Here is a 15,690-nt window from a genome sequence, read left to right as displayed (position 1 = left end):
AAGGAAGCTTTGAAATATTGGGTCAACAGAGGGAGTTTGACTGACTAGGCTTTACTAGTTTCACCAGAAACCCAGAAGTGGATTTCGGATTTGTAATGGAGCAGAGTCTAGACGTATGTGTTTAGGCCAAAGTGCTATAGTCCTATGGCTCAAAGAGGTCAGTGAGTTACAAGTGAGCTGAGATACTGACCCTTTCAGCTTTCAGCCGGCTGAGAGTTTCTGTGGTCCTGAAGTCCCTCGTTGGTCACCTGGTCATAAGTAGCTCCTCCTTTCAGTGGACTCCATGCTGCAGACATTACAATTTTTAAAAATGTGTACCATGAAGTTAAAACAATTGGGAGACACTACTGCGGTCTGTTTCTTATGTAATATGAATTGCCCTGATTTACCATCAAGCTTTTTTCTTCTTGATGAATGGGATCTACATTTTTACATGAATCCTTTAATGGAAATTTTGTCTTCTTCTGTTCACCTGGATAGTAGGATATTCTCCTCCTGGTTCTCTCTCTCCCCCCATTCGTGGATGTTTTTATTAAAAACAAATAATTTCATTCATTCATTCATTCATTCATCCATTCCAGTTTTCTTCGTGGCTTCCAATCTCACATAGCAATGTGGTCTTATTTGGTATCAATTCACTCAATAATTTGAGTTTGGAAATGGGACAGGGTATGTGGTATACTGAGGAAATCAACTTGTTTTGGTCTACCTGAGACATTTTTAGAACTGAAAGTCCCATGCACTCCCTCCTCAGTCTTGGGTTAACCAGGATAATTAGTCATCCTATGCCTAGCAAACATGTAAAGTTGTTGTCACAGACAAAATAAAAGACCCTTCTTCATATGGACAGGTAAGTATGAAGAAAACCAGGGGAGAGTTTCACACAAAATAACCTCAATTTTTAGTAAAAATATTGATATAAGTTCATCTGCTGGAGAGGAAGGTAAACAGATGATAGAGAAACTGTCACTCAGTGAGCCCTCCCCCATATCCTAAATAACAAACCTAACTTAAGTCATAGTTACCCACTCAAAATTGGGGGAAATGTGGCTACTATGAAGGGAGGGAGGACCTGAATGTGAGCCGTGGCCTCAAAGACCCAGTGAAGGTCAGGCATCACCAGGCTGTAAGAGAAGCCAGGAACAGGGCGAGTGAAACTCCATGAGTTTCATGCATGAGTATGACTGCATGACTGCCGTAAGTGTGGAAGTGTCTGTGCCCTGGGCCTTTATCTGCAGAGTGAAGGGGTAGACCAAGCATGCCCCTCAAATTTTCACATGCATTCTAGAATCCTAGCACTTTTTCAGGGATGGTAAGGGGAGGGAAACAGCTACACACACACACACACACACACACACACACACACACACACACGTTAGAAGTCTTTTGTATGTGAAGCCAAGGGAAGAGGCCAAGGGTCTCTGCAAAAACAAAAAAAAAACAAAAAAAAACAAAAAAAAAAAAAAAGAGAAGAAATATGCCTAGAATGGACCAAGCCCCGACACACTGAAAACCAGGCAGCACCCTGGAACTTTTTGATGAAGGAAGTCTCATTACCCACATCAGAACAAACTTCTCATTGTATACCTTTACAATTTAGACAATATCACAGAACGAGAGCTTGCAGACTGAGAAGTATTTGAACAGAACAGTATACCATTTGATCCTCACACAATCCTGGGAGGCAGATGGCAGAGTTTCTATTCTCCCCATTTTACAGATGAGGAAACTGAGTTTCCAAGTAGTTAAGGTCACAAAGCCGACTTTTGGGTTCCGTTCTCACAAATCTTTGTAACACCTATAGAGAATGGGGTAAATGGCATGTTATCACTATGCAGCCATTTCACAAGTGGGAGCCCTGGGCAAGAGCGTTAGGAACCCATGGGACACACGGTGCCCTCCCCAGGCTAGAGCCCAGGACTGTGGTTGTGAAGGCCACAGTTGGTCTGCTCTGGAGAGGATCACTCTTAGAGTCACCAAAAAGATGTCACTGTAGATTTGAGGGTACCCTGACCAGTCCACATGCTTACCCTCTATATGCTGGGGCTGTGTCCCTGTGGTCACACCCCTAATCAGGTCACTGCTGGAGTCCCTCTTCCTAAATGTCTGAGTGCCACAGCTGTGGTGCTCCGGAAGGCTGTGGGATTGAAATGATCTGAGCCTGTGAGGCGTCCTGCTTTTTTGTTGTGTGGTAATAGCCCAATGCTATTATACCACTTATGCTGCTGTTTAGATTTTTTTTGTCCATTATAGATTATTATTCTGAAAATAGACTGGTAATATATTCTTGTACATCTGAATTTAATTAAGAACCTTCTTCTTAGTGACACAGATGTGGTTTTACTGCTTCTGGCCAGACCAGACATGGATGTCTGAAGACAGATTTCTGAAATGTGGGCTAATTTCTCTGATCTTTTTAACCTAGGGCCCCTGCTCTGAGATGGTGACTTATGACTCTGGCATGCTGTCTTCAACCACTCTCTGGTCACTAGGGAGTATGTGAAACATCACCAGAAACACTGTTCCCAGGAGTCAAGGCTGTCCCTTCCAACCTCACCAGGATCCTCATGGGATTCAGAAGATAACTTAATATTCAGTGTTCTGGGGACTGTCAGAATCACCCTGGCCTCACCTAATAATTTCATTACTTGAGAGGGTCGGAGATAGGATATAATCTTCTGTACTGTCTCCATTTCTGATGCGTTTGGCCCATTGAGACTCCAAGGGCATTATGGACTCCACTTGGTTTCCCAAAGGACTAACACCCGAAACTCATGTACTGTTTTGTTCGGTAGCTTCTCTGTTTAGCCATACCTCACCCATGGAGCTGATACTGTCTAAACGATGAGAGAAGGTGCAGGAGAACTGACAATTCCTACCGAGTGCACATCCCACCCCCTGTGCCCCTCTCCATGTGTGAAGGCCGCACTGCCTGCCCCTGGGGAAGTAAAAGACTAAATCCTTTAATCACCTTGCAGGTGCTCGCCCCAGCTGCTGGCTCAAGTCCCAGGGAGCACTGCCTCTTTGGTACATGTCATAGTTGGGAGATTATGCCTCTCTTCGTGTTCTAGGGTTCACACCACTTAGAGCAGAGCTGGAGGGGCAGAAGTGATGGGATGGCAGCACCCACCCATTCATGTCCACCTCCATCCAGTCTTCCGTCACAGTTATTGAGGGCCCAGCATGTGCCATGTGCTAAACTGGATACTGGGCGTTCAGTGGTGAACAGAGAAGTTGTGGTGTCAAGGAGGGGCATCTGTTTCAACAGAACGGCCCAAACAACTTCATCTGCTTTTGCTTCAGGTGTGTTAGTTACTGCCAAGAGTTTGTAGGTGTTTAGGAGCCTCGTTAAGCTTGGAAAGCTCTGGAAAGCTCTGGCTCTTCTCCGCTCCCTATGGAGCCTGGCCCTTGGTTGGCCTTGAATGCGAAGCTGGGTCCTCAAAGTGCTACTGTCAGCACTCTCCAGATGAGTACTCTGCACGGGGAGGGGCCAGGGTGTGGGGCCCTCTGAAGGCTGTGTCATCCCCGGCTCCAGCCACAGAGGTTACATCACGAAGGGAAGCTGAGCTGTCAGCATGTTGCTAGGCTGTGGTTATTTATTTTTATAAATGAGACTTGTGCTTAATTTAGAAATCTGCTTTTGCTTTTTCTTTCTTTTTTCCAGCATCATCTGGCTGTCTGGCACCACCAGAGAACTGCATTTTTGACCCAACAAGAGCTCGTGGGTGGATGGGGGCAGGAAGGAGGTTGGGGAAAGGACTGATGCCAGCCTGGCTGCCTCATGGGGAGCTAGACACACATGGCCATTCCGTTAGCCTCCTGTTCGGCTTCTAGACGGGTTTCATCTGGGAGACCTACACAGTCCTTGCTTGGAACAACACAGTGTAAAGCTGCCCTGGTGCTAACTCGTCTTCTGAATAACCACACACTGAAATACAGCAGAACAGAAGACGGGGCCACAGAGAAAGAGGACCACAGTCAGGTGCCAGAAGCAGGTGACATCTAGATTTTCAGTCCTTTGGATGCAGCTTTTTTTTTTTTTTTTAATTTTTAAGTTTATTTATTTTGAGAGAGAGAGACAGAGAGAGCAAGTGGGGGAGGGGCAGAGAAAGAGGGAGAGAGAGAGAATCCCAAGCAGGCTCCACACCGACAGTGCACAGCCTGACGCGGGGCTCGAACTCACAAACTGTGAGATCATGACCTGAGCTGAAACCAAGAGTTGGACGCTTAACCAACTAAGCCACCCAGGTGCCCCTGAATGCAGCTATTTTAATAGAGCTGCTTTATTACAGCTATTTTGACATGAAGATATTTAGATTTGGCCTAAATTTTCAGCCAATAAATGTTCTGATTTTCAGAAACAAATGGTGAGTAACATGGACATTTTATACTCCATCTGTGAACTTCCCTCCAGCCCAAATCTTTACCTTATTGCCATTCCCACCTGGGGGAATTAAGGTATATGGATTAGGAACAGGTAAGGGGAAAGGATGGTAGAGATTCACAATGGGAGAAATACTGAGGATCAGGTGATGACCAAGAATGAAGTAAATGTCAGGAATGGGGTACCTGTCAGAGCTGGGGGTAGGTCAGGAGGAAAGGATGGTCAAGAGGCCTCTAAAGTTAATAAAAGTGTCACACTGAGGTGGAGCAGAAGTCACAGATGGTATGAGGGCTGGGAAATGGGTTATAAACATAAAATACAGTGAATCCGCATTTTGGCTCACCTGTTTTAAGGCTGTATGAGAATACAGTCCACGTAGGATTCAGAATCACTCATTTTTGCTCTTCCACGGGCAGTGTCTGACTCACACATGTCTGCACATTTCACTCGAGGCTTGTTGGAGCCTCAGTTTCCCCACATAAAATGCAGACGATTATGTCTACCCTTCATCCTTCCCCACCTTTTGCTCTCCCTGCAGGGGACATGCTGAGGATGAGCCAGCAGCTTGTAAATCACTTCCAGCCACTTGGAGAAAGGTGCCCGCATGAACAGTGGGTATTAGTCTACATGAGTGGCTCTGTGAGTCAAGGATGTTGGAGTTGGGCAAGTGTAGTCGTCTCTGCCTGGTGATTCACCCGAACACCGTGATGCCTCTAAGCAGGAATGTATAGTGTTTGGGATGAATTTGTTCTTTCCACCGCAGAGAACTTCATCTTTACCCAAATGCTAATACCTGAGGAGTTTGCACATAGGCAGGAGGGGATGAGCTGTGACAAGAAGTGAAAGGAAGCTGCCCTTTCTGCCCGCCATCTACAGTTTTAGTACAAAGAACTACAGCAGCAGGTCTGTGCCCAACCATCCATTCCCCTTTGCCAGCCAAGAAATTCTTCCAGATTCTCCTGCCATTTGTCAAACTTGCCAAAGTCCACCAGAGGCAGTTCCAGTAACTGAAGGTGGAGGGAAGGAAGTACTCTCTGCCAGCCTTCACTACCTTCTGTGTTGACCTTCTGCATCGCAAGGTGAGGCCTCACTGATGCGGTCCTGGAGGGTCGTTCAGAAATGGTGCAAGGAGGCAGCGGGGGCTAGGGCCTCAGCTTCCGGACACCCGACCTGAGGTCACCATGGCTGGACAGGGACCTCCGCTGAGCCCTCAGATGCACTGCAGGCTTCCTGCCCCAGCCTTACTACCAAGTGCATGCCGTCACCAACCCTATCCTAGGAGCCAATGCGCCGCCACGACAGTTAACCTTTGTTCCCGCCACCAACTCATCTTTCTTTGTTATTTCTCACCATGTCCCTGCCTTCAGATTTCTTATGGATTCCTTTCTCAGGCATCATGTTTTGATTCCTTCCTCACATTTACTTCCAATTGCCAAGAACAACTCTGTTCCGGCAGGAAGATATTATTTGGCTTAAAGGAGAGCGAGCAGTGGCTTCTCTCCACTAGCATTCTTCGAATTTACGTGGGAATGTATTCTGGGAACTGCTCAGCGTCTCCCTCAAGTCTCTCCCTCACCGTCAACATGTTTCCATCACAGAGTTGCTTTGCTTACATTGTTTTTAACTGGTTAACGATAAGAGCTTTTCTTTCGAAGCCTGGGTGTAGGGTTCAGCGCACCTCCCCACACTATTACTCCCCAAGGACCTTGGCTGAGCCCACACTGAATACTACAATGGATATTGTTACCATTGTTACAGACCCGAGCACTGTCCCCACTATTTGCTTGTGTGATAAACCTTCAGTCCTCTTCCAGAATGGTTAGTTTTTCCACCCCTCGGGCATTGAGTTCACCCTTAGGGCAGCCCATCCTGAGGGACTGGCAAGCATTCCCTGACTTAGCTGGACAGATTGGGCCCAACTGACATGTGCTTCTCTGTTGACATCACAGGGGCTTTAATAACACATGCTAAGCACGGTGGCTGGTGTTGTCACTGGTCCCGAGCCATGTTTGGGGGAAGTTACATCGCTCCAACCGCCACTTTGTATAGTGATTCAGGAATTTGCTGTTTGACACAGAGGTAAAAGAAGAGATAGGAGGGGCTGGGTACCACCCAGGCAGCAAGCAGACCTGCTCGGCCCATCCCCAGAGGATGTTCTGAGAAGTTCCCTGAATGTGTCCTGGCCTTGGACTTGGTCTGCCTGGACCTATGGCAAACAATGGCCTAGTGTGCTCTAGACCAAAGGACATCCAGCCCTCCCAGAGCAGAATACTGCACTCAGGGATGAGGGAAAGATCCCTTTGAGAGATCAGTTAGTTAGACCGCTGCCTCAGGGCCCAAAACCACTGTAACAGGCCAAGGCTGAGCAATGAGCATCCCTTCCAGTTCAAGGTGCTTCCAGATACATGAGTGGGCTTCTTTGAGTCCGCCTACAACTCTTGGAGGTGAATGGGGCAGGTGTTGTTACTCCAGTTTTGCCAATGGGGAAACTAAGTTCTGTTGGTTGGCCCTAAGACAGTGGCCCAGCTCCTTCCTCCCAGGGGCACCTCAAATGTGGGGGCTGTCAACACAGCCAGGTTCCTGCTGAGAGTGGCAAGGGTGCATTTCCTGGTTGGGTGTTGCTCCTTTTCAGCCACTGGACATGAAGACTGTGCTATGGTAGTCATAAATTATAGAGTTTTTCAGGTTGGAAGAATCTCTTCTCCTACATATCCAGGAGGGCCCCTGCATCAGGATTGCAGGGGTAAGAAATATAGAGAACTGACCTCACTGTCCTTATTTTTTTTTAAGTTTATCCATTTATTTTGAGAGAGAGAGAGAGAGAGAGAGAAAGAGGCAGAGAGAGAGCACAAGATCCCAAGCAGGCTCTGCACTGTCAGTGCAGAGCTCAGTGTGGGGCTGGATTCCACCAATTGCAGGATCATGGCCTTAGCAGAAACCAGGAGTCAGACACTCAACTAACTGAGCCACCCAGGCTCCCCACCCCTCAATGCCTTTAATAATGATGCCAAGTTGAAGTAAGCCTGGAGTTTCCCTATTCTATCTTGTTTTGCTGGCCACATGGACTTCTGGGCAGGTGCAGGGTCAGCTACTCCTTACTAGTTTTCAGGCCTGGTGAGTAGCACCATAAATGCTCACTTTTCGTTGAGCATGTCTGGATCAACTTGCTCTGTAAATTCCTCTTTACGCAGCAGCAGGAGAATCTCTGGAGCACAGGAAGGCAGAGCCAGAACTCCCTGGAATGGGAGCAGGTTCCTGGATGCCACTTCCCCATCAGTTCTCCTGGGTCTCAGCAGACAGCACATTGGACTTGCAACCAAGCAGACACGTGAAAGCAAACGTGCGCTTCTAACATTTCGTAACCTGCCTCCCACAAAACAGAAGGCGCTCTTCCCCTCGCATTATTCTCTGCCTTGTTCTTGACATTTTTAATGTGCTGAGTCTACAGCCGACTTTGCATTCCCGACACCTCCCACTTGAACTGGCTCCTGGTCCCTCTGGGCCTGAGGATCCTAGTCACGTGCTCCACCCCACAGAACACTCTTGGCTCTCGTTCTGCCAGGCTACACTCCTCACCTTGACATTTAGGGCCTGCTGTTTCTTTTCCTCTTCTGCTCCAATAAATCAGGGTCAGTCAAGATTCACTATTCCTGGGCAGGGTTTGGAGAAACCACTGCTGGGAGAAAGGGGTTTTCTGTGTGTGTTGGGTGAAAGCAACCATTGCCTTTCTTTATTTAAAAAAAAATTTTAAGTTTATTTATTTATTTATTTATTTATTTATTTATTTATTTTGAGAGAGACAGCGCAAGTAGGGGAGGGGCAGAGAGAGAGAGAGAGAGAGAGAGAGAGAATACCAAGCAGGTTCTGCACTGTCAGTGCATAGCCGGATGCGGGGCTGGAACTCACCAAATTGCAAGATCATGACCTGAGCAGAAACCAAGAGTCAGACACTTAACTGACTGAGCCACCCAGGCGCCCGGCAAGCACTGCCTTTCTGCTCCTGTTCCCTGGCTTTGCAACAATGTGAAGCCCTAAGGAGAAAGCCTAGGCTCCGTTTCCAGACCCTTGTCTGCACAGAGCTGAGTGTATCTTTGAAGTTCTTCAGCTTAAACCGGACAATGCCATACTATCCCTTTCCTGGGTCCTTCTTGGTTTGTGGCCCAGGCTGAGCAGCTGGTGCAGCTCCTTCACCTCAGGGTGTCGGGCAGGGAATAGAGTCATCCTGAGGGACACAGAAGCTGGACCAGTTTTGTCTCTTCCCTCCCCTCATCTCACATTCTGCAGTTTCAGTGTAATCCAGTTTAGGAATGAAAGTAAATCAAGTGTCAGATGCTGAGCAAAACCTAAGGGTACCTATGAATGGGATAATAGTATCATCTGGAAGAGAGAAAGGGGAAGGGAAAGGAAAGACAGCAAATAGGAGAGGGAAAGAAGGGAAAGGGAGAAAAAGAGTACAAAGTGATAGTAATGTGGCAAAGTGGCTGAGTGCCACCTGCAATGCTTTGAGTGGCACAAATGCCATCTGTTACCCACCCCTGTTTCAAAGTGGCATCCGGAGCTGGTGAGCACATATACTCGCTCCAGAGAGGACACATAGCTCAGATTTTAGAACCATGTTGCCTCCCAGTGTCACCGAGTTGGAATAAGCAAAACCCTCCTTACCTGACCATGCATGATCTTGATCAAAGGATTCTAAAATGCTTTGTAAAAAGCGTAAATCACTTGTGTAAATATAAGCTGGTAATTTTTTTCTCCTACTCACCCCAAAACCTGAACACACACTATTAGCACAACCCTTTAAGATGCTGGTTTAGGACAGTTTTAAGGGAAGAGACCATGAAAATTGGATTGAGCATACAGCCTGACACACAGTAGGTGTTCAATAAGCATCTGACATTGTATTAGTGAACAAATGAATAGGAGAGAAATATAATGAACAATAAAGATACTTGAATATTTAACATTACTTACGTTTCAAAATACTTCATGGCTTTTGTTCTGGGTCCCACAGATGCAAAGATAAGTGAGCTTTCCATGCACATAGTCAGTAGGTGACCTGTGATTACACACACACACTAGTGCAAGGAAGACAGGGACAAGGCACAGTGATGGAGGTGGTGGACCCTGTCCAGGAGCTGTGTTGGTCTCACCAGGCCCTGGAAGACAGAACAGAAGGACAACAAAGGTATGAAACAACTCATTGTGTCAGAGAGCTGCAATGCCTGGGTATGGCTGGTGCAAATGGAAAGGGTGTGTGTGTGTGTGTGTGTGTGTGTGTGTGTGTGTGTCTGGGTGTGTGTAGGAACGTGGGGATATAGGGAAAGTAGGGGCCTTGGTGTGAGAAAACGCAGACAAGATAGAGAGCTCTGGATGGTCACCACAGGGCTCAGAGTGTCCTTTATATGACCAAACACTGGCAACAGTAGGTTTCACCTATTTAAATCTTCCTGGGAAGCTGAAACTTTATGTATAAACTATTGCTTGGCCTTTGCGGAGTGTGTGGGTATCTCCGTGTCTCCTTAGAGCCTCCAAGCTGATGGGAGAGAATGATCTCTGATGCTTATGTCGTTTCTTGTCTGTGTTCCTCTCTGCTATGAGCAACCTCAGTGCAAAATCTCCCTGGTCTCTGAGCAGAATGAGCACAACAAAGCTTTACTGAACGAATGTATGTGTGTATAGATGCATATATGGATGTATAGATTTAGGTGAAGATGGATAGATGAACAGACAGATGGACAGGTAAATGTCTAGAGTCCTACAAAAGTCTTTACGCCCCACCACTCTCTCCTAAGGGGGCAAAACCCATCGTTACCCCTGTATTTGTTTATCATTAGCCTTACAGTCTCCCACAGGCACAGAGCCCAGAAGAAATCAATCTGGAATGAAAGGAGACAAGTCTGGAGCCTCAGAAGAACTTAGAAAGGAGCCTGGTCAGAGCTTATCCGAAGTGCAGCCAGCACAGACTCTGAGGCCCAGGAGGAGGAAGAGCCAGAAGCCTCTGCAGACCCTCGGGCTCTCGTGTGCTCTGCAGCTGGCAGAATGGGCCCAGTCCCAGGACATCATGAACATTGCTGCCGCAGAATGCCTTGGGAGCCAAAAGATTTGATAAAGCCCAAATCAGAGCAGATAAAAGGCAGTTATGTTCCCACACCCTGGGCTCCTGCCACCCTGTGGCTCCCCGGGGATGTACTTGTGGCATTTGGATGTTTCTCTCACAAAGGCCTGGAGAGAGAAAAACAGCCACTCAACAACTAATAAATTATCCACCATGTCACTGCTTCTGCTGGTCTCATTCTGACACTTCTGTCCTTCTGAATGTAGACAATAATTATCTTCTAATTGCTTAGATAATCTTGTTCATGGAGCTACAGCAATGACAAAAAGCTCTCGTTTGTTATTGCTTGTTCTGGGTGTTGATTCAAGCTGAATTATGCCTTGGTTACAAACATGATTCTCCTCTGAAGAGCAGAGCACCCACACCCCACCCCTACTAAGCAAGGGCTTTGGAGGCCGGGAGGGGGTGTCACAGCATATTTCTTGCCTCTGTCTTGGCCCAAGGGCTGCACCTGACTTCTGGGAGGTCACTAATCAGCTTTTCCCTGAACAAGGAATCAAAGCGGGGTCCGTGTGTATTTGAGGGCAACTCTCAAATACAGAATAAGTGCAGGAAGGCAGTGAGGGTATCCAAGTCCCCATCCCTCTAATAGTGGATATTCCTGGAATTCTGGACCAGATTTTGATCCTGCCTGCCATTATCTCTTTTTTTCAGAGCACAGAATTGAATGACAGAAAAATATCACAAATCATTGACTTAAGTAGTATTCACTGCTTAATGCTGGATGCAATATAGTCTTTGAGAAGACTGTATCATTTCCTGCAATATGAGTACAAATTACGCATTGAGGCACCATGAATATACAGAATATATGGAAATATGAGGGAGCGGTGCAAGTCAGACATAGCAATGAGCATGGATTTTCAGAGCAACAGTCAAATGGAAAATGCTTGAGAAAAATACCTGAGTGTGAGCTGAAGGTCAGAAGGTCGGGCTTGGAGATCTAAGCTGCTGGACTGATTATTTGGTTCATTTGTCCAACTCTATTTATTGAGGATCTATTAAGTGACAAGGACCAAATGAGGCAAAGAGTTTTCAAAAAGAATAAAACACTGCCCTTGGCTTTGAGAAGCTCACACGCTGGTGAGAATTGAAGTATGAATGTACTGTACAATTAGAGTACAACAGCACACAGAAAGGAGGAATATTAGGAAAGCACCGAGGAAAGACAGATGGACTCAGCCCGAGGAGGTGGAAACCCCATTTGAACTGGGCCTAGAAGGGTTGGTGAGCTTCTGATAACTTTGCTGAGGGCATTTCAGGCCTAGAAGCTGAAAGAATAAGGAGTCATTAAAAGAATGTGAAACCATTGTGACCAAAGAGAATGTGAAGGGAGGCACAGAGGGAATGTGGCTGGGAAGAGGTTGGGGCTAGTTCTGGAAGGTTCTGAGTATCCTGTGATGGATGTGGGCTTTTACTTCAAAGGCGCTAAGTGGGGAGAGGGCATTAAGAGATTCACTCTTGCCAGTGTGGAGGGGAATCCATTGAAAGGGGGAAGGCAGGAAGCAGAGACAAGTAGGAAAGTGACAGAATTTGTGCGGCAGAAGGAGCTTCCAGAGACCTATGAGGTGGAGGCTATTCGACCTTCATGTTTCTTTCTTTGTCTTTTCACTGCTTTGGGGGCACTGTTACACAGAGATGTTTTCTTTCTTTCTTTTTTTTTTTTAATTAAAAAAATTTTTTTTAATGTTTATTTCTGAGAGAGAGAGAGAGAGAGAGAGAGAGAGAGAGAGACAGAGCACAAGTGGGGGAGGGACAGAGAGAGAGGGAGACACAGAATCTGAAGCAGGCTCCAGGCTCTGAGCTGTCAGCACGGAGCCCAACACAGGGCTCGAACTTGTGAGCTGCGATATCATGACCTGAGCTAAAGTCGGACGCCCAGCAGATTGAGCCATCCAGGTGCCTCCACAGAGATATTTTCTTATTGATCCTCTGGAACTGCTTATTCTGGAAACCTGCCCCCACATTCTTCTTGGGCCTCGAGATCTAGCCTCTATTTTCACAATTTCAGGGTGCACACTATTTTTCGTCCTTGGCCAGGGATGGGAGACCCCAGGGTGCACACTCAGGTTAATGGAAGTTTCATATCATAGGTTAGACTCAACTTGAAGTCCCTCCCTTATGATCTCCATAAATATGCTTTGTCTTTTTGAGTTGACAACTTCTCACGTGAAGCTGAAGTTATGTGTATAAGGACATGGATCTCTCCTTAGTTTCTCTTTCAAGGGCGTTAATAATCCAGGGATCACGTCTCAGCTGGCCTATGAACACTGATTTATTGGACGTCTGCTGTTTACCCAATATTAAATATTGGGTCACATCAACATTACGTGTTGTGTTCAATAGCCAAAGGAAGGTTCAGACCATGAGGAAGGCTCAGGTCAGGTGTTCATAGCAATAGGCAGCCCCTACCTGGTGCTGACCTCATCCACCTTGAGCTGATGGTGAACATCTGTCCCTCTGCAAAGTCGTGCTCACTTGCTTGGAGGACCGCTGATCACTCAGTATCCTCAGATTCCATACACACAAACACCTGCCTGGGATAACTGTCATGTCGTTTCCAAACAACTTCTGTGAAAGGGGATAAATAGAAGTGCTCTCCAGGAGGCCTCGAAGAAAGCTCTGCTCTGGACCTTGACCTTTCCCTAATTTCTCCACCAAGGGTGTTAATAATCCAGGGGTTAATAATCAGCCCACCTATGATCACGGATTTATTGGACACCTGCTGTTTACGTATCACACTACTTTTCCAGGTTGTGTTCAAGAAAGAGCCTAGACTGTGTCTCAGCAAAAGCTCCTTGTAATTCCTCCCACTGCCAGCAATGCTTGTCCCTATCTTAGAACAGCCCATGTGCTGCTGTGAAAAATAACCTTTCTTTAAATGCTTGCAAAGCCTGATGCATATCAGTAACCTGCTCCCTGTCAATGGCCAGAGAAACAAGAGAAGGGCTAGTCTTTCAAATGCTTTTCAGATATAAATCTCCAACTGAGGAGAACTTCTCCCTGGAGATGGTACACTGATTTGCCTAAAAACAAGCAAACCTACATTTACCTGAGCCAGTTTTCTGTTTCCCAAAGGTAACATACTCTGGAGAATAAAATAAAATGAAACTACATTGATGCAGCATGTCCTGTGTATGTGTCTATTAAGCACCGTATAGATACTGTAGGGTCACACACACACAAAAACAAGACTTGGCCTCTGACCTCATAGGGCTTACATTTTACTTGAGGACACACAGAGCTGGATGAAACCTTTATAGGTCCTAACATGAAAAGATACAGTCCCTCCCACCCATATACAGATCAAAAATTTAAAGATCCCAGCAAAGTGTAAAACACAGAACTGCATGCATGATTTTCTGATTGCAAAATTCTGGACAAGTTAGTTGAATAGAAGCTGAACTTTTCTCATGTTTTTGTGCCCCTGTGTTATTGATTAAAGCACGTGCTTTGTCTGCCTCCTAGTAACCCAGATGGGGGCCTTAAATATCCATACCACAAGATACGAGACTGATCCATATCAGACAATATTGTAAGAAAAAAAGGACACGGTGGATCCCTGTGTCACTCAGAGTTCTCAAGAGAAACAGAACTAGTAGATTATATATATATATGGTATATATAGTATATTTATAGTACACATATATGTATATTATATATATATATATACACACACATGCATATGTACAGAAAGACAAAGAGATTTTGTATATATATATGTATATATACACATACATTTACATATATGTATGTATATGTATACATACATATGTATATATGGAGAGAGACAGAGACAAAGAGAAAAATGGTTTATTTCAAGGAATTGGCTTAAGGGATTCTAAGGCTAACTGGCAAGTCTGAAATCCGTAAGGCAGGTCAGCAGCAAACTGGAAACTCTCAGGTAGGGGCTGATGCTGCAGTCCACAGATGGAATTTTTTTTTTTCCCCCCCTCAGGGAAACCTTAGTTTTGCTCTAAAGGCCTTTCAATGGATTACATAAAGCCCAGATTATCAAAGATAATCATTACTTAAAATCAATTTAGGTAGATGTTAATCACATCTACAAAATACTTCCACAGCAACCCCTAGATTAGTGTTCAGTACCTGACTACAGCCTGGCCAAGTAGACACATGACTCTGACCACAACAGTCCCCCCCACAAAGGATTTGGACATGAGCAGAGTGGATGATCAGAAGGTATCCTAGGCTGTGAGAGCTGGAAGGGGATTTGGAGACCACCAAGTTCAATCCTTCCACACACAGGGAAAGGGCCTGTGTTGCTCGGTTTGTACAAAATCTTGAAAACTGATTTTCCCAACCCAGAAGTATGTTTTATGTGAGGAATTCAAAGGGATTGCTACAGAGGCCTGGGGTCTAGATTCTTTGTTGATCAAGGCCTGATGGAGCATAAGGTACACAACAGGTGTCCAAACAATATTTTTAAATGGGTCACAATGGGTATTAGAACTGAGCCTGAGGCTTAGTTCCGCCCTTTGAGGATAGGATCCAAGACTATCAGTTCACTGATAACTCTTTAGGGCCTAGCCCGGTTGTGGTATGTAATAGGTGCTCGAAAGTACTGGTGGAATTCATGAATTGAATGAATGCATGGAATTTAGGCTAGGTGGATATGCAATATCCTGATTCTATCCATAGGAATGTAGATGCAAAAAGGAAATCTTTTAAGCATGAAATATGGTATTTTCTGGGTTTCCTCATCCGTCCAATGGAAATGGTAGTATATCACCTATTTAATAGCTGTATTCTAAGGACTATATGGGTAGATAGACCGATATAGATGTAGCATTTAGCACAACACTTGACATATAATAGGTGCTCAATAAATGGTAGTGGTTATTATAATCCACATCATTTCACACTACCCAATTCTAGTAGCTGCTGTTGGTGCCATACCTAGACTACTTTTACTAGCCACTGTACCCATCCCCCAGCTCTGGGAATTGAGTACTAACAGCTCACAGCTGCCCCCTTCCCCAGAGAATTGCTCTCCATTAAAACAAAAGTTGTATTCACCAGGCAGTTATGGTTCCCTCCTCCCAACAACAATTCACAGCCAGAGACTGGCGTATAGGAGAAACAAAGAGTTATCTTCCTTGTCTTAAGATGGTACCAATCCTAAAGCTCACGGTAATCAAATTGCAGCTGGGGTCACATCCTGGCATTTCCT

General features: G+C 45.7%; 1 long non-coding RNA gene across 4 annotated transcripts in view; it reads right to left on the bottom strand.

The window, feature by feature from the left end:
• Positions 1-15,690, bottom strand: part of LOC147584756 (uncharacterized) — a 66,614-nt gene that overhangs the window by 44,287 nt on the left and 6,637 nt on the right. For 2 of the 4 annotated variants that reach the window (XR_015253011.1, XR_015253015.1), the window contains exon 2: positions 9,356-9,540. This is a non-coding gene — a long non-coding RNA (uncharacterized LOC147584756). Of the gene's footprint in view, positions 1-188; positions 287-7,699; positions 8,310-9,355; positions 9,541-15,690 lie in introns of those variants that run through there. The other 2 variants (XR_015253010.1, XR_015253008.1) reach the window with 2 other exon arrangements.

The sequence above is a fragment of the Puma concolor genome, chromosome A1 (genome assembly GCF_028749965.1).
Source record: "Puma concolor isolate L17-30 chromosome A1, mPumCon1.1.hap2, whole genome shotgun sequence".
Taxonomy (NCBI): domain Eukaryota; kingdom Metazoa; phylum Chordata; class Mammalia; order Carnivora; family Felidae; genus Puma; species Puma concolor.
Note: the sequence above shows the minus strand (reverse complement) of the source record. Positions and strands in the feature narration are given on the sequence as shown.